At 34.7% G+C, this 19,345-nt stretch overlaps 1 protein-coding gene across 9 annotated transcripts in view; it reads left to right on the top strand.

The window, feature by feature from the left end:
- Positions 1-727: 727 nt before the first annotated feature.
- The window catches only part of LOC122568925 (glycogen-binding subunit 76A), a 139,896-nt gene continuing 121,278 nt past the window's right edge, over positions 728-19,345 (top strand). For 3 of the 9 annotated variants that reach the window (XM_043729226.1, XM_043729230.1, XM_043729228.1), the window contains exon 1: positions 954-2,622. The gene's annotated coding sequence lies outside the window, so the exon portion shown is untranslated. Of the gene's footprint in view, positions 2,623-19,345 lie in introns of all 9 variants that reach the window. The other 6 variants (XR_006317267.1, XR_006317265.1, XM_043729234.1 and 3 more) reach the window with 4 other exon arrangements.

Raw genomic sequence — 19,345 nt, forward strand, 5'->3', positions numbered from 1 at the left:
TATTGGAAGATATTTTTAATTATCTGAGAAAAATGTCGTACGTTATTGTACATACTTGGCTGTTATATATCTTTGGAATCATGTTTGAATAAAACAACATGTACATAAACATATACGCGTATCGTATGTATGGTTCCCTTCAGGGATTAATTATCCACGAATGACCAATTATAATATTAAGTATAGAAAAGAAAATAATAAATTAACGAATAATTTGTTTGAAGAAAAGTAAAAATAATATACTAAATCATACTACATTTTACCAATGTTTTTTTAATTGAAAAGTTTACGAAAGTTTATTCGATTTTACCAACTATTACAAAATTGGCACGTTTCTCGCATTAATTTAATTTTCTTATTTTTATGATGTGTCTCATCGTAAATTCTACAAGCAATTGTCGCAGATAAAACCTATTTCTTTTATATTTATCACTTTCATTACATTTTCACGATAGACAGTTAGGTGTAGTGATGTATTTACATTGAATGGAATCGAATTACACTAAACTAAAGAAACAATCGCATTGTTTCGTTCAAATTGCGTTTGAAGATTAGCTCGGCGAAGGTTTCACATGCACGTACGACGTTGTATCTCTAACTGTTCTATATTGCTTGCTACTGTAGAAATTTTTTGCTGGCTCATCATCGTCGTACATGTGCACACTCTAGTATAGTGTGGACTTATTCGAAACGAACGAGGGGAGCTTTTAATTGGAGGTCCAGCTGGTGCTGCCTCCTTTGTCGTGCTACGAGATAGACGTTACAAAAGTTCGAACGACCGTTGATGCGATCAACGTGAACTTCCTGGAAAATTCGAATATAAAGAAAAGTTTTTTTTTAAGAATTTAATTTCTCGACTCTTTCTATATGTACTTATTACTTATTTATCACTTATTTTATGGATTATTCAAATTTGTTTATTCGATAAAAATATACTCAAATTTTTCTTGTATCAAGTATATTTTTAAGGGAATTAGGTTAGGAATTTTCAGCCAAAAAATTGAATAGTATTCCAGAATTTGAACGTACAATTAAATCTGAGCTATTTATTGGAGAAGCAAAAATCGATCCGTTGACTGATAGAGGAAATGTTGTGCAGTTGATGTAATTGCTTGTGGTAATTACAAAGTCAATTTTAGGGTATTCAATGCATATGAGTATTTCTTAATTATGAAATTGTTATTACATACTTAACATTTATGGATGCTATTGCACTTACATTATTCTTAAACTCATTAATAGAATCCTTATAATTAAATAGCTCAACATTCCTTCTATTTACAAACTTTTTAAATTTGTAAATGTAATAATAATGAAAAATCGTATATCTAAGTAACCCACTCAGATGTAACATTTTATCTTTATTTCAGTTAATCGATTATCTATTATCTTTTAAATTATTCCATATATCCGAATAAATTTTCTCAAATTAATTCGTACTTCTCAAATTAATCGGACTTCTTTATCCCATCTACTCACCCCTATACACGAAATATTTTAACGTAATCGAATATAATAACGATAAGATATTATGTTTCATCCCTGTGATTCAGTAAGATTCAGTACATCCACGCTATTTAACATTTTTCCAAGCAAAGTTTTTACATCACTCTCATTCGCTCTTATACAATAATAATAAAAAGCCACATTTTTAACTAATTTAGTAAAATCATACCTAAATCATCTAAGTAGCAAACTTGTCAAATTATTTTCAATACGCGAATACATCGTGTTCAACTTTTCCAATATATTAAATACCCAATATAACTATCCTCATCCGTACTCACAAAATACTTCAACGTTCCTTTCCGCGCGTCAATTACATCAATTGACCGCTCGTGCACCACTAGCGTTGCGACAATATCGTTGATGATATGGTAATTGTTCCTTTTATCTTTTTCACTGATAAATAAACCTACATTCGTTGAATTTAGATTTCTCAAAAATTTAATCGAAAGATACCAAATTCACCGTAGAGGTTCAAAATGAAAACTTGGCTCGCGATACTTCTTCCATATTTTCCCTTATTGCGCAACATCCTAGTTTCAACCTCGTCGCCCTATCACAAACTCCATTGAAACTTCTACAATTTTGACAGAAACCTGGTGCGGCCACTGGTGTGGTTTTCGTGGGTCGTTCTTAGACCGCGTTCACAAGCCATCTTCCGTTTCCCCTTCCTTGGCGAAGCGCGCGTTGACCGAAGCTCGCAGAAACGATTCGTAGCAGTTTCCAAATCGCGCGCGGTCCCGCGTATCGCGAAAGAGGGACGCACCTGCATGCTGCTCGGCGCGCAGCTGCGACCTTCGACGCCCTTGTGCCGGCGGTCGTGCTACGCGACGCCCGTCCTCGTCATTTTTACGCCGGACGCACGCACGGCCACGCGCGCGCTTCGTTCGTCCGCTCTGCTTGCTTCCCGTTAAGACGCAGATCCCGGCCGTTCTCCGCGTTTCTCCATCGTCACGTTCTTCCGTAACGCGAGACAAACAGTGTGCTTTCACCCCCGTGAACCCTGCTACTTCCGCCGGAGCATACCGGTACTGTCAGCCGTGTCCTCACGAGTGCATTTCGTTAAACGGCCCTCTGGAAGGGGCACCAGTGAAAGGATCGCCTGGCGGAAAGTCGGTGAGTGCCGCGCGAACCAGCACGCGTTCGCTTCCACGCTTCTTCCTGTTCACTCACCCTCCGCGACATCGTGTACCTGCGCAGTAGATTTAAAGGGCCTCGTAGGGAACGCTTGAGGAAATTGTCTGGATTTTTTTTGTATGATTTAATAAACGATTTATAGGAAGTGATAGAGCATTAGTGAATTGACACAAGTGACGACGTTGCTGGTTGTAGAGTTCTGTTATACAAGTTTTTTGCGATTATTGCAGCACAGTGCAGTAAAATAGAAATTGTAAGAAATCGTCAAATTCGTATGGAAATTTAGCGAATGATAATGTCAGCGAACTGACAAGTGATACGTTGCTACGTATGTTACACGATATTCTTTAAATCTGTAGAATACAAATTGTAGCTAATTCTCAGCATTGTATAGCAACGTAAGAAATGAATAGCATTTTAACGAACTAATAAGTGACGCGTTGTTGGTTATGGAGCTTTATTACACGGTATTTTATAAGTATAGCGATATGATTTTTATCATGCAAATTGTAGAAAAGTGACAACTTTGTACAGTAAGTTATTAAATGATAATGTTAATAAATTGACAAATATCGTGTTGTTGTTTGTAGACTTTCGTCGCGCGAACAATTCGTGTAATTTTTACTATTTCAAACGAGATAATTAACTGTATCGTAAGTTTGTAAAATTTACTCGTTGAGCTTGACTTGGTTTAGTAACAAGCTTGCAACTATTGTGCAAAAATATTAAGCACATGCGATTTGTAAAGTTTTCTTGTATAATATTAGATTAATAAAGTCAATCAATCTTTTTTGTTGCGTTAGAGAGGAATTCGTCGAAATGAATATTTTAACTTCCAGTTATATTTTTGAATAAATTAAAAGTTATACTTTGTTATAGTTGTTAACTTGAAATAAGCGAAAAGTTCGACTGTTTTACATCTATGTCTTACAATTGAATACGTATGCCCTATATTTGTATTTCCGTGATAACATAGAATCGGCGATTTTGTTTTCTCTTAACCGATGGCGTTAACTGTTTCTGTTTTGATTATTGCTAGGGTACTTGATGGAAGTAGGTGTTAGATTGTTTTCAAAGGGAAGCCTAACTGTAACGAAGATATACATGTATATACTTGTTTTGATGATTGTGCTTAATTTTGTCAGGGGGAATGTCAAGTGTCTGTGTTGATTGACATTGAAGCAGATAAGCAATTCTTCGTTTGCATTATACGAAGCAACTGTTAGGGCGTATAAAATTGTCTAATTTATTCTTCGATTATTTAAAAATGAAGTATCGAACATCTTATTTATAATGTTGTCTCTACAATACAAATATATCAATAATACAAATCGATCACCCATGATTGTTACGCGATATTTTTACATATTTAATAAATAATATTTTTACAAATTCTACGTGAATTTATATCTTAGCAAAAATTTTGTTCTTCGATCTAATAGACGATTCTAAAAATATTATCGATCTATTTAAATATTTGTCTTCGTCCCACATGTGTCTCAAATATATGTCACGTCGTGTTTTTACAGCAGAACAATTATAAATAGTACTGTGAGAAGCACGCTCGTGATCAAATCTATGTATAAATTCGCGTGTATTATTATTTCGATATTACGCAATAATCATCCTCGTGGCTCATCGTCGGTGATTGCCTTCGAATTTTAATATCATCGATGCCATATGTGCGGAAACATCGGACATAATTTAATTACTAGATATATATATATATATATATATATTTTTAAAGGGGATGAATCACGGATTGCTCATGTTTATCGCGAATATCTGCAATATCGTAAATTACCCACATCTTTCCTCTTATCTGATCACCTTTGTATTCCATTCCATGAAATTATTCTCCATATAATTATATTATTAACAATATATTTCTTGTAAAGAGTTGCATAATAATGGACGAGTTTCAATCGGTAGTCGGACAGACAACTTTCGATAACTTGTCTAATCGCTCGCCATTTGCGCTCAGATCTGCTGTCCTTTCCATCGTAAAAACTACTCGCGAAACTCCCTATTAAAATTTTTCGCAATATACGAGCGAAAAGTAAAAGTAATTGACAGTTAATGTTAATTAGAAACAGAAATTTTCAAGAACTTTAAAACCAACAAATCTTCGAAACCTCAAACAAATATTTGTCGCTATTGTAAACGTTTACGTTTGATGATTAACAAAATGAATAACTTTGTAGTACGGCGTAATCGGTGGATTATTTTCGTGTTTTGAATTATTTATCAAATATTAGGTCATCTCATAAGCAATGCTACCGTTGGTTTTTATGCAATGATTTATATTTTTTACACGATGTAATTCTATCTCTTGTAATTCTTTATTTTTATAATACTTTAATGAAGTAGAAAATTCCATTATTCTAAACTCGAATTTCGAGAAAACCGCATTCCTTGCAAGATGACTCAATATTTTTCGATGGAACGTAAATATCATATTTTTCACACATGGATATTTTGTTTCTTACATGCGAGTAATTGAGAATCGGTTTAAGGCACAGATACACGCATACCTGTGCTTCTGATCCACTTTCCAATGCAATTGAAAGAAATCTAATAGATTGCTGCAGATTCGTATCGCGTTACGCACTCTTACAAGTGTGAACGCACGTATTGCGTTTCGATACAGGAGCTTTCTCAGATATCGAACAAATTAATGCAACTGATAGTAGGAAATGTTACGTAGCATTCTCGTTCCACCACGATTCGAGCCTCTTATCATCCACGATAAGATCTATCTAACATTGATCGTCTTGACGTCAATTCATAAATACAACGAATTAAAGTGAATTAGAATATTCGACATTTTCAGTTGTTTCAATTGATCGATTTATTTATATATATGAAATTGAATCAATTTGAAGCCTGTATTTCACAGCATTCGCTAGATTTTCATTAAGAGCAGTTTCCAGTTATTTATTTCCTTCTTTTACTCACGACAGATTTGATTTACTTATTTGTACATTTTCCTTTCGTAAATTTAATTAAGATTATTACAATCGCCGTTTTATTTTTAGTCGTATAATTCAACTAATTAATTCTCTTTGTCGTCTCACGATGACTAATTCAATCTTGAATATTAATTCACGTATTTGTCTCAAATATTCGCTTTCGCGTATAAAATATTATATTACTTTCGAATATTTCAATTTTCATTATTTTCCCAAATTTACACGTTCAATCGCACTTTCTCAATTTTCAGAATAAAATATTTCGTAATAATTGAATATTTCACGAACTCTCCGTGTTATTATATTCCCCAGTGAAAGGTCAGTGAAGAAAAACCGAATGAAATTTCCACAGCGAAAGATAGAGAAATTTTCTACGAAATCCCACGAAACATAACAGCGGTAAACATACGTGGGTTAACGTAATGAAAATCCAGAGAAGTACTTTTAGATAGCCGGCGATCGATTTGTTTGTGATCCAAGCGGAAACGCGGAGAATCAATCAATGCGTTCGTAGTCCAAGAATCCTCCCTCTACCAACTCGCCACTAACGCGTGTTCGTTCGTTATTCTTTGATGATGGTGCGGCACGTACTTGCTGCGTGTCAGTTTCTCGCATGTACATGTACTCCGATTGTTTAAATAACAGAAGATAGCATTGTTACCGCTATTCTTGTCTGTTCCGATTAACCATCGGGATTTTCCTAACTTACGAGATTGCCCTGCTTGTTGCAGATGTTCGTGCGTGCCGTTGGTAGATCGATTATTGATAGAAATATATATACTGTCTTTTTGGTTTTCTGTTTATTCGACGATACGCTTATTTGCTATATATAGCAGCATCATTGTAGAACGTTATTGTGGAATATTTATCGTATCTTACGCGCGCGTGAAATTATATTAGTTGATCCGAATACACGTTTTTGTGTCATTTTTTATGAGCGATCGCGTTCGCTTGAAATAGAAGTGTGGAAATCGTGGCAAGTTCCGTGATTTTTATTTGTTGATAGTTCTAGTTATCGAGTTTAGTGTTATGTATCGTATATTATATATAAAATATTTATGACACGTGCACATAATTTCAGCGTCGTATGCAAATGCATATGCAGTTTCGCCAGTGCTCCTCTGTCTCTTAGTGAAATTTCTTTTCAATAGGAATGTATCGAGCAGATTTACTAGTTTGGAAATTATCTTGCTTTTCTTTTCTAAAGGACGTGGCTAGGTTTTAAAATACAATTTTTTACGCAAGTTTGTATTATTTACAGTGACGAATATTATAGGAAGCTAGAAGGTAGTTTCGATCTTAGTCACGATAAAGGGCAATTTTTATGTTAAATTTATTTACAAAGTTTCGAATTTTCTGAAACTTGTTTTCTATTATAAATCAGTGAATTATGATTGCATAATGGTTTGTATAAATTAAAGAGATTGAACGTAAACTAATTAAATAATCGTAAAAAAGTGATCGTGTAATACGTAAAATAATTTTGAGTAATTATTGATGTATACTGAACGTATTAGTCTTAGCACTAAGCAATTTTAAATTAACTGTTATACCATTAATGTCCTTTATTTGTTCTTTATTTCGCACAGTAAATACAAATATTTGATGCTCTCAGTGAAAAAGTTATTGTTCTCTATCAGAAATATTTACAGTTAGTCAGGTTTATCCTAAAGTCCCAAGGTTCCCTTACAAATACGTGAACCCCACGTGAACCTCACATGAACCTCGCGTGAACCTCTCTCGATAATCAGGAATTAACGAAGTTTTCTAGAGGATAACAGACTGGCTTCATGTTAAGACCCGTATAAGGTTCCTCGCGCGTGTTTTACAGAATGTTCGAAAAAGTGTAATTGATGTTCAGCCGCGAATGAGCGGCTAATTTACTTCAACGTCGGTGTGCACAATCTGACCATTCATTAAGTCTCTAACGAGAACCTTATAATAAAAGGGTTAACTTGATGAAGTTACGAACTTTCTCAAATACCGATTAAGCGTGAAAATGTTTCTTTTCACACTTATTTAAACGTTCACTTGCTTTTTTCATTTAAGAATTTAAATTATGAAATTGAATTTTTCTAAACTTAAAATGAATTTAGTAATAAGTTGCGTATCGTGTATAATCCTACAGTGAATATTAATAATCATTGCTCGATGTAATTAATTAAGTCCAAAAATGTAATGTGATAGGAAGAAAATTTACGAGCACGTTCGCATCTTTACATCGATTGAACATAAGATTACAAACATGTATCATTAATATTGGTTTCAACAGTAGTAATAGTATTAATAGCATCATTAGTGTCGTATAGCGTTAATATTATTATGGCGGTCTTATCAATTATGGTATCGATCGAAGGAAAATTATGACGGTATATTATCTGGTATTGGGTTTAACAGCTTCGGTGTTATTCATCTACATGTAATAAAGATATAAATATACTGCAATATATTTTATTTTACATATATCGATACATATACTGTACCCAATAAAAATGAATATCGCAATAATCGTATTCTGTTAATAACATGGCTCAAACGTGATAAGCGAAAATCTGTTATTCGTTTCGATTGACAATATTCTGTGAAACATTCTGGACAATATTGATTTTTGTTGATAGAAAGTGGAAGAGTCTTTTGTCTTGCTATCTGTGTATATATTTTTATCGACTCACTGGTGAATCTAATTGCCTTTATACACGTGACTAACGAAACTTTCTTACGTAATCTCGATTTGAAACAACAAATTTTCTTGCAATGCTTATCAATTGTAAATGTGTTTACTCGATTATCCTTGATCGACGTAATTATCAGAAAGTTGAAAAATTTTTGCGCGAAATGCAACAACAAATTTATTGGAAAATGAACACAGATAGGGGACACGATAGCGTTAGCAATAATAATAAGCAATAATAATTTCTATTTGAGAACATGTGCTGACATCATGCTGTCGCCTTTAGTCGTAATGATTACCAATTTGCGAATGTTACATTTAATAACATGAAATCGTTCGTTTGAGCGATTCTTTGGTTACAATATCTATGTACATGTACAAGAAACTAATTTTTGGAATTTTTGTCTGTTTGTAGAATTACTGAACGAATTTTGATGCCATTTTCTCTATTGTATAGTTTAGTGTCTGGAAAAAAATGGGATATCTTTCATCTCGATCTGTTCCGTGAAAGCTGAGAAATAGCCTGATATCTGAGTTGAACACGCTCCCATGTTTGGCCAAGCAATGGTCATTGTTTACGTCGTGTTTGTTCTAAAATCGAGTCTTTTCCTAATTTAATATTTTTTACCACGGAGAATAACCTAACTGTTAGTATAAAAAATATGTAAATAGTTTATTCATAAAAATTTATTTGTTTAAAAGTGGTTCCCTATATTAAATAGTCCAGATGAACGAAATCGTAGGCAAAAGATAGTTTTATATATAATATAGAATCAAATTGCGGTATAATTTAGCATAAATTAAGGGTGAAACTATTAACAAACTAAATTATTTCGCGTGATTATCGCATAGTCGCATCGGAACTATATACACAATGTACATAAATTGTAATTAGTATGCGTATATTTATGCATTCATGGGAAACACGAATATATAAAAATACATAAAATGTTCACAGTATAGTAGTCCTTATAATATTTAACGAATGAACATAATCTCCTATTAGACTCCATTCCTTTGATTGTATCGAAAAGGAGCATAAATTTGCATAAGTCTCCGCAGTGTAATTACGATCAATGTAAGGAGAAGCACAACTATACGATCGCTAAAAAAAATTTAATCGAAAATTACCCATAATTTAAAGTACAAAGTTATTAAATGCGAGTAATTGGAAAAAAGATAATTAAATACTCATCTGTAGAAACTTACGATAATTGGAATTTGAGGGAGCGTTTCTCAACCAGCCAATTATCTCCGCGTAACAATCTTATTAAATCACACTACCGTCCCTCCAATAAAATATACACCTATGACTCTTGCACTTTTGCAATTTTACGTCGTCAATTTGCAAAATAGAAAAATCCGCTGTCGTACCTACAAATGACACAATAGGTGTGACACGTATACGGATGACCGGTTGCAATTTATTTTCGCCAACAGGTATCCAATTTCTTGGCAGGTCTCCGTCCGAAGGCCAAGAGTTTAGTCGACATATAGCAGTAACGCGGTGCATCGCAATCAAGAATAAAATTTGCCCGTATCTCGCTAGTCTGGCCGGCCACGACCTACGACCAGGTGTATAAGGGTCGCCGGTGGAATCCCTCATAGGCGTCTAGGTTGTCGACGCGGTAAAAAGGAGCGAGCATAGTCTTTGATGTTAGCGGCCGAGTCGCCGAGGTTGGGCTCCATTTCGACCTTTGATCCCCTCCTGCGTGAGTTCACGCTCGTGTTCGCGGGGCTAAGCTTGGCGGAGGTGGCGCGAACGACGACCTCGATTCGACGTCACGTAGTTTCGATTGATCGTGTCAGCCTTTCGTCGACCTTTAAATCGTGATTCGTCACATGGACGCGTCAGGTAAACCCTTGTGGAAGCAGGACGCAATTTGTCGGGTTCCCAGTCGCGGTTTTACTTCACGCGAATCAGAAAACAGGCCGACCGAGTCCTGTCGATTGCTTTGACCTTCAAAGACGGAGAGAGAACTGCATGACGGGAAGCGTCGAATCGCTGCAATCGATTTCATACCACTGTTATTCGTAAGATCGTCGGAGACCTTCCTTCTTCCTTCTCGTTGGTAATAGGTGTCTTCCAAGTTGTCACGCGAAGATTCAGGTTAGCGAGAGGGGTATTTACGGATCATCAAGTTTGTAAAACGGCCGGCGATTTTCAAGTCGCAAGTGCTACGCGAGAAAGCGTAGCTGGAGTAAGTAAGAAATTACAGTTCTTGGTCACCGAATTAGAACTGAAAACTTTCAGTATTCTTTGCGGTTCTTTTCTTAGTAAGCTCGAGGAGCGTGAGCGAATTCTATTAAATCGTTACGGTATACGTTATACACGTACGTTAACGAAAGTATTTGGACACTTAGGAAAATTGATGTAGGTACACGTAATATTATGTGCACTATATGAAACATTTCGAAAGCAGTCTGAAAATATATATAAATTTCAAGATATTTCGTGGAAGGTAACGCATATAACGCACACGTAACAATACACATGATATATTTGCAAAAGATTTCTATAAGTGTTGGAATACTTTCACGAACTACTGTACATGTGTACAATATATGTTTTTTCCCGTTTGCTTTTATTACATTACAGTGTTTAATTATATTCCTTCCATTATGCGCTGCATAATATTTTTTTGAATTCTTTACATCCTCGTTTCTTTGATAAGAATCCCGAAATTTTGTCTTCCAATCGGCTAATGTAGCGATCGAGAATGCATACAAAGATGATTGGACCAGATTCCGAACATTCCCAATGCCACTCACATCGAGTGAATTGTCTGACATGATATAGTATTATATGTATTTATATGCATAGTAATAAATCAAACAGATGAAATAATATATCATATACGATCGTCTACGTATGTAGCGATGGTTCAGACAATCAAGGACAATTTCCCGTTTATGTGTTGTAGTATGTATTTCTATAATGTATTATAGTTAGAAAAGAGAATTTTCTGAGGAATCTCTTTGAATAAATTCTCGCTCCATTAGTAAATAGTTTTATCGTTTGCAAGTATTTTGACATTTCCGTCAGGAATTCATTCAGTTGAGAGTTATAAGAGAGCATCAGAATGGATTGTGCTGAATGCATAAGGCGTATATGTATAGTTAGTTGATTAATAGCAGTCATATGTTTGGAAGTTTTCATCATCTGTCGTCAGTCTGTTGACGAACTTTGGAGAAACGTACGAGATTGATAGAAGCTCGTTAATTATTTTATAAGTTAATCTTGATGCAAATGATGAAGCACCGATGAGAATGTTATATCATTTTGAGTGGTCGATATGGATTTTCATTCCTGTCTTTCACGAGCAACTACGTATTACTCTCTTTCTTATTCGTACAATTACAGACTTGCGCACTGAGTATCAATCAAAATTTAACGAATGATTTGTATTCAATAAAAATTGTACTTACCATAAATGATAAACGTCAATCGATTATCGATCAATATATTAAAGGGATAATTTATCGAAATTTACAACAACTAAATCCTTTGGTTGAACTTTGATTAACATTTTTAGAAATGTTTCTAAATAAAGAATTTTCCATCGAATCGTTTACTAAAATTTACAACAGGCAAGCTATTCAAGCTTGTGATCGATCGTGAAGTCGTCGGAAATATTTTCAAATATTTTATCAAATATTTTCAAACGTTAGTGTAGTCGATTCTATAAATGCAAGAATTAAATGAACTCTCTTGTTTACCTTTCGTAACGCAGTTCACCAAGTATACATCGTTTTCCCGTCGATTATTTCTGTTATTCTGTTTCATTCGATGGGTGTGATTGCGTCAGCGAAAGTCACCTTGAACCAGAGGGTTGCGTTCGATCCAACTGCTCTGGGTGGATTTTAGTTCCGGAAAGTCACCACGAGGCGCAAGCTCCTCCCACGATTCTCCATGTGGTAGTTTCACTCGGTTTCTTGTGTACGATCTGGAAAGGTCATCGTGAAGAGGTCGTTCTCCTTCGTACGGATTAGTTATCCACCAGAAAAGTAGTAGGAAAAGAATGGCTCAGGATTTAACAACGCCCAGATTTCGTTTATCGTGCCTAGCTCGTATAACGTTGTGTAGCTTCTCTGATCGTAAAATGGAATAGCGTTCCGTTGTCGATGCCTTTGTTCTTTTCATTTATTTTAAGAGAAATCTAAGCGTTCCTTAATCTTGTGGTTACACAAGCATTTTTTTATTTTACCCAAGAGTAAACTGAATTTTGTGTTTATGCACCGGTTAAAATGTAGGTTGTGAAAACATTTAGATAATTACGGTGGAAATAATATTTAGATAAGATTGGTGAAAATATTTGAATAATTGTGGAAATTTCTGGAGATTTTTTGACATTGTTTGACAACGTTTGTGAATATTCGTATATGGCGTCAACTGTAAAATATTGAAACCTGAATGATAATCGAAATTTAAACGGTCGAAGAACGCAGTCTTTTCGATATAACAACTACTTCGAATAAATTTAGGCTTGTAACTGACCTGCAATACTAGATTTCTAACAGCTCGTTCACGCCAGAATATTCTTAGGAAAGACTTCGCCATTGCCAAGATGCACTAGATTTACAGAATCTACAAAAGCAGATATTTCAAAGTTGAACCTTAAATTTTGAGATCCTCTAGATTTCCAAATTTTCAAACAGATTTCTACTAAATTCTAATATCGGAAAAACTTCATCGGTGCCAGCCTTATAACAACATAGAGAAAGACTGCGGCTATTTTTACAAGACACGTACCTATACACGTACTGAATCATAGCCTGTTAATATCTCTTCTTGCGGAAAATGTTTTTATCGTATTGCGGAGAATCGTTACGTGCTTTCTAACGCTCTCTAACAAATTGATAAGCGTGTCTATTGACTTAGAGGAGTAATAGTAATTACGCGGAAAGCTTTTAATTACTGCTATACTCATTCAGAGGCAGCACTTAATTAGCCCTTGAGCAGCCGAGCAAGCGGAAAAACAAGTGCATAACGCAAAGCATAAGTAAGTAGACGACACGATGCATTGACCGCGTGCCAATTTCATCCGCGCGCCGTTTTATTTTAGCCGCATTTGTCTCTACGCTAGTCTTTTTCTTTCTTCTCAATTTTTCAGTCAGAACCCTGTTGTACGATAAATTATTAATTAATGATATTGGTAAATTGTCGAGTTAGAAGATTTAGCTTATAGACATTTTTATACTTTTACAACTTTTTATAATTTTCTGTTAAATAGGATAATCAAACGATTTATAATTTACAAAATTTACTCGTGCAACTTCGTTCGTTTCATTACTAAACCTGTCGTTGTCGTGAAAGGGTATTTATTAATATTGGTAACTTGTAACACGTGACATATAAAATCCCACTGATAATGTTAGTTGAACTGTGCAAGAGACTAGCTTGCCTTTTTTCCCTCGGTCGAACTTTTGTTTTAGGACGCGTCGATGCTCGTAGCAATGTGACGATCGACCTTTTGCCGTCTCCAGAAATAGATATCGGCGTGAAAGCCAGGCAGAGAGGTGGTCAAAGACACTATGCTCCCGATCCGGCTCGGTTTTTCAGCGAGTTTCGATGAAAATCGAAGGTCAATAAGACGATTACCTTGATTAGATCGTGCACATTATAAAGTAATATACTATACACCTGTCCTTTCCCTTTTATTTGAAATTACGCTCGTATAGGTTATTATATAAACGTTATTCTTATGTGTGAGGGAGAAAGAGAGAGAGAGAGAGAGAGAGTTTACTTTATTGGATAAGTATTACGACTTTTTAATGCATCATTCATAATTGTCAATTAATTACTACTTTATAATTAAAAATAACTTGACAATTAGTTTATCTGTTATAATTATTATGAGTATTATAATAATTATAATTATAATAGATGTCTCTAATATTTAAGCATATTAATATTTGTTTAATGTATTTTACCATTATATATTGTGTATTGTTGATGCTATGATAGTATTCAATGTATTTGTATAAATATTCTTAAAGTTCTCATATGTACATAAAAATGTATAGCTTATTCATTATTTAGATCATAATTCATTCATCATAGCTAGCATCATCAACAGTCATTAAATGGTTTACTGCTGACTGTCGTAAATAGAGATTTGCTGTCGTCAATGAATTAAGGTTGTCGTAATGCTCAACTTCTGTTTTATTTATTACTCTTACTCATTTCGTGATATACGCCAATTGAAACGATTGCAAGTGTACAAGTTAGAATGAACTGAATAAGTTTAAAAAGAAATTGTATAAATTTTATTTTTATTTTTAGAATAGCTTTCTTTCATAATATAAACTTGCGGGGACTTTTGCAAATTTATGAAAATCTGGTACCTTGAGGTACTTTTCGTACTTTCAGTTGATGAGTAATAGTTTCACAAACAAAGTTAAAATTTCTGATGTATTATGTACGCGTACATGTATGTTTGAAGAGTTGAAAATATACAGTACATGATTAATGCAGTGATCTATTTATAAACTTTCTAGAGTGCGCGCACTTTTAGTCTTTTTTTTAGCGTGATGAATATTTAATTTTAAAACGTTAGAAAAAAGTTACATTTTTCAGAAAAATTCAAACTTCCACTTGCAGAAATACTTGTCTGATTATGCTACATGATGCGAAACAAAATCAGAAAAGTATTGCAATTTTAAAAGTTGTTTAAAAATTTGCAATTTATTCCATTAGTCATAATATATAATCACAAATATAACGATATATATCGTGTATATATCATAATTTTCAATGTAGCATTTTTTGCGTAAATGTAGATTTATGCGTGCAATAAATTTAACAGACAATGCGCATAGCTACAATGTTATCTTAAAATTTATTTATAATTTATGATTCAGGTGCTTTATAGTAAATCGGTTATGAATGATGAGTGTATTATACTTCGTCTAACATATAATGCTTGGAAAACCATAAACTCAACGTGTGAACGTTTTAACAATTATCGTTGTAATAGCAACCGGTTAAAAAAATATTCCTTATAGCGGAATTAAGCGATTCGTTGTTTGAACAGTGAATAAACATACATATACGTAAAAGTATACTGGTTATCGTCGTATTATTACTTCCTTCATTGACAACATTGAATTTAAATATTCTTTCGCTCATAACTAGCTAAATATACCTACAATATATTTCCCTAGAATTTTTAGAATTTATTTATCCTAATAATCTACTTAACGACGTATATGTACATAAATGAGATCAATTCATGGTAAAAATAGAATTCTAAATCAAGAAAACTATTTTCACAATGAAGGAGTGTTATTATACGTTTTATTCGCGAATAGAAATAACTGACACCATAAAATACAATACAATATGTATTACAGAAATATGTGGTGCAAAAAAGTATGTAATACAATATGCAGTACAGTTCTCAATTTATTTATAAACTCGTATATATACGATCGCATCATATAATCATATAGAATCGTCCTATATTAAATTCTTTCCTAAATCTTAATACACGAAATTCTTTTCAATTTATTTCATCCTAAAGTTTAATAAAAGTAACAGAAATCAGAACTCTTAAAATATACCACGCGTTTCTCACGCGTGTTACAGAAAACTGAGGCAACAATTCACAAAGAAACAAAATCAAACAATCGATTATTCTTTTAACCATACTGTAAAAATGCAATTGTTAGTCAACGGTTGCTTTTTCACAGTAATTTATTTTCTTCGCGCCGAACCGGCCTCGAACGAAGGTTCCCTACTGTACTTGATACTTGCAGCCATGAAAAATCGTGACAAGTAGACTCAACATACAGGTTCAGGTATTTTATATCTTTCGCCATGAATCTCACCCCCATGGTCAATTATCGACGGTCGATGGTACTCGCAAGATGCCAGTAATTAATCGTTCCATCCAGTTGCGCCAATTAAGCCAAACGGCTTGGTATCTTTCACTTAAGTTTTCCTCGCGGCTCAACGGATCGTCGACGAGTTAATTTTTTGTTATTTATGGTAGCTGGTAATCCTCATAAGTAATGCCAATTACAAGGGCGCTTTCAGTGTTTTCCCCTTGACATTCGCCTGATCAAGGGTTGAGAGTAATATCGCGTGCAAGCACGATGTTTCACTCACGCGCTTGCACACATGTGTACACATAGCATACGCGTTATACAGAGTGCAATGACTTCTGCTTACGCTCGGTCTTTTCGATGGTCACACGCGAAATTAACGTTCCTCTTCACGTGTCCGCATCGTCGAAATTCTTCCATTTCGTTTCAAGTAATTTTTGGTGAAATTATCAGTTAGTTAGTCGTTTGATGTTTGGCATCGAGGATTTTGCACGCGATCGTAATGTTTCTTTGACGTGAGAAGAATTAAGGTTCGGAAGTGTTTGACTTAATTGGTGTAACAGTATTGAGTTTGCGTTGATATGATTAGGTCACGTTGTGATGTAAGCGATTGTTTAGCGAGTTGTTATCAAAATATTATGTAGATTTTGTAATGCGTGACTGTTGGGGTGCAGATATAGATTATATTTTTTCTTCGTACATTTGTCTTTATTTTTAACAATCGAGAACGTTTTACAAATTTTCATAAAGACTTCTACATGTAAAATAATTAACGATTTATGTAAATTCAGACTCGTGTTACTTGTAATAAACTTTTAAATTTATTTTAGAGCTGATTTTTTTTACTTGCACGAGGTAATACCGGAAACGATAAATTCCAACGAGAAATATTAAAGTAAAACTTATTCTCAGCTATTCCTAACATTATTATCTACAAAATCATACGTGCTTTTCACATTTTTCGTACAAATCGCTTTTTTACGTTTTTACGTTGTTTGAAATATTTTTATATCGGATCACAATCGTCCCAACGTTAGATTAACATTCCATGCCTTTGTTAGAATAACCGTAACAATTGGTTCTCATAGAATCACCCGATATACTTTGCTTTAACTTCGAATCGTGCGAGATGATCACGTTACGTGAGTATCCAGCTATTAATCGTTCAATCGATCGTTAACAGCTTCAGTCTGTCTGTGATACTATTAGGACTACAATTAAATCACTCACGCGTCAATCAATAGCAATGACTATACGTGATCGATGCGCACGATATTCGTAATTTTATTGCAGATTAACCATATATGTTCTACGATCCTTTGTTATCTTTCAAGTAAGAAACAATCGAATCTCCAACACTTACCCTCTACAGCTTCTTAAGAGCATCTTACTATAATCCTATCGTTTTTTCTTTCAATCCTATCTGTGATTCACATGTTCATATCATCAATGAACATTTGCAACATCTACCAACGTCATTGCGAATCACATTTCCAAACGTTGAATTACCTTAAATTTATAAGCTTCTCTCAATGCTATTATTCAACACCTGTTGATACAACGAATAACCGACTCTTTAAATACTTTGGTAATCTCTGATCCTGGTATCTGATCTAGCGATTTCGTACCTTCCATGTCTCCCACATCTTCAGATCCGTTTCAAATACCAATATAATCATGATAGTCACACGGTACTAACGAAATTTCATCATCTTTCGTATAACACGTAATAATGTATCGACAAATATTTTCACGCGCCACAGTATGTCACACAAGGTCAGAAAGTTTCGCCAGAAAAAGCTTCCTCTTGCTTCCGATTCGTTTGTTGCGATGTTTCGAACGTATTGTTAGAAGAAACGAAGGCGGTGAATACGGCCCTGATACACACGTACGAAGCAAGTACATTACCGGACGTTTATTTTCACAGGAGATACAGAGGTCCCTCGAAGTCGGTGAGGTTGAAATACGATGCGTTACGCACGATAATGCGTCTTAAGAGAGCAACGAGATTTTTCTCCCTTTTCGCCGCGGGACCACACCCTTAGCCAACTCGTATACCGGGTGTCCCCATGAGCGTAACAACATAATTGCAATACGATGGACGATTATCGGCGTGACATTAATAACGAGTAAAACGGGACCATTATTAATCATGCAAGTTGGACGCGACCACGGGGGAAAAATATGATTGGCCGATTGGCCATTGCACTCGATAATACGTCTCTGGACAGGATCGCTCTCGTTGCATTCTCTTTGCTTCTCTTTCTTTTTTCTTTCTTCTCTCTTTTTCTCCCTTGTATCTCTATTTTCTCTTTTTTCGTTCTTCTTTCGCTCTCTGTAACCACTCCCTGCTCTCAATTATATCGAGCGTGTTCGTACAAGCCAAGAGGTTCTCTCTGTGTTTGTTAACGTTCAATCGCGAAGCGACGTCACGCACGGCATCGTACGACACACGCCAGACTTGTTGATTTTTCCCGCGAAAATCACCTCACATGGCTGCGTTCGACTGTTTCACGCGCGATCTTTCTCACTCTATGAAGTATCGGAAGGAAACGTGTTTGACAGTCGCGTGTATAGAATAGAAAACATTGTGCCTCGTAACGTTGTTCCATAGTTTGACTATTGTGCGCGAAATTCTGCGTGTGATGTAAATAACTCTTCTTGCAGCAAGCTTGTTTTTTCTACTCGCACGTTTTTTCTTCTGTACAGAATTCTTGAAGTATGTATTAATATACCTTAACATGTTTAAGTGTCGTACGTGGAATCTTTCTTCTTCTGTAAATATCCTTCCTATAAAACGTGTCATTCTTGTACTCGGAATATTTTCTCTTTTGTAACATGTTCGACTGTTATACGTGGAATTCTTCTCGCTTTATAGTACTTCCCTGTCTTGCAAAGAATTATTCATGTATAATATTTGATCGTTGTACGTAGAATGTTTCGCATTCTGTAAAATATTTTTCTTATAATATGTCTCGTTGTTGTTGTTGTTAATATATCTCTCGGAATAGTTGTTCCCTGTTTCGTGAGAATTTTACGAACAAATTTTCTTCTAATAACGCTGTTATACGCGAAATCCTGTCTATTCTGTAAAAAATCCTTCCTATAACACGTTTGCTTTCTATAAATAGAACTCTTTTTCTTCCACAAGAATTCTTTCCGCGTATCTTGTTTAACTGTTATATATAGAGTCCTTCCTACCATATAAAGCAAAGATACTGTACTGCAA

The sequence above is a fragment of the Bombus pyrosoma genome, linkage group LG7, assembly GCF_014825855.1.
Source record: "Bombus pyrosoma isolate SC7728 linkage group LG7, ASM1482585v1, whole genome shotgun sequence".
Lineage (NCBI taxonomy): Eukaryota > Metazoa > Arthropoda > Insecta > Hymenoptera > Apidae > Bombus > Bombus pyrosoma.